Below are 1493 nucleotides of genomic sequence, written 5' to 3' on the forward strand. Positions count from 1 at the left end.
TGATAATATATAACTCACAAATCCTAGAAAAAGTAAAAGTAAATGATTATATTCATATATAGAAAACAGAAGTTAAAGGAAATGGAAAAGAGCATAAAAACAGAAAGTATGATGCACATGTTGACTTCCTTGACTGCAATAGAAATTCCCCAAGGCAGGATCTTGTTGGTCTTATTTACCAGCATTACCAGAATCATGCCTGATATAATAGACACTCCAGTTATTTGTTGCCTGAACGAAGACTACACATACCATCTGTAAAATAAACATAAATGTGATAATCTTACCTAGTAAAGACAAAGTCTTTTAGAAAATTTACTTGAGATTATTACACTTTCTTTAGGCTTTGACAGATAATGTTTAAACACATAAAAGTAGAGCTATCAAGGAATTGATTAATAAATTGATGAGATTGAATTAATAAAGATAAAATTTTACATTATATAAAGAGGGCTATACCTTCCTTTCAAACGAATATGCCCTCAAGATACCAAAGAGTGCTAAAAGCTACAATATACAAAAAAATTAAATGCCGATATTGGAATAGACAGATCAATGGCTTATTTGTTTATTTGGGAACATAGTACTAAGCTTATGATAAAGTTACTATAACAAATTAATGAGGAATCAATTCATTAACGTTACATAACTCTTTGTAAAATGGACTATTTGGAGAAGAAGTCAAATTAGGTCTTTGCCTTACAATCTACAGGCAATTAGATTTAAAAAAGAAACCAGAGGCAAAGAAAAACCTAGAAGAAAGTATGCATGAATATTTATTCCCTGTATAGGTAAGGACTTTGCATGCCTTCAAGAAAATGAAGAATTACACCTAAAATACTGATAGAATTATCCTTTAATAATTCAAGGTGACCTGGATATTATAAATCAATATGAAAATCTAATAAATGACAAATTGAGTTTTATGTTTGTTGTATAAATAATTTGTAATGCATATATTTGTAATATGCTATCTGTAATATTATATTTATACATTATATTTTATTCGTATTACAAATATAATTTAAAAATTATATTTACCTTTAATTACCTTAAATGTAATGATCTCTTATGAATGATTAAGATAAATTTTACATCCTGATTTTTAAAAATAGATGAGTCATGAACAATTTACACAAGACATATAAATATGAAAATAAATATGCAAAGGTATTCAAACTCACGTGATTGTTCAAATTAAGGCAAATATAAAAATATATAGTATTTTTATTCATCAAATTAGAAAAACTATCTTTTAACATTTAATCACTGATGCTGATATGCATTCAGTGAAATCAATGCTCTTAGGCATTGCTCTAGCAAAGTAAATAAATCATTCCTAGAAAGCGATTTGACATCAGGTTTCGAAAGCTTTTAGGAAGTTCATGTTGCTTCAACCAGTAACTCTACCTTAATTAAAGCTGCAGACAAATATTCATGAAGAATGTTCATCATATAATTTTTAAGTAAGTATACATAATTTATATATTCAG

The sequence above is a fragment of the Balaenoptera acutorostrata genome, chromosome 17 (genome assembly GCF_949987535.1).
Source record: "Balaenoptera acutorostrata chromosome 17, mBalAcu1.1, whole genome shotgun sequence".
NCBI classification, from domain to species: Eukaryota; Metazoa; Chordata; class Mammalia; order Artiodactyla; family Balaenopteridae; genus Balaenoptera; species Balaenoptera acutorostrata.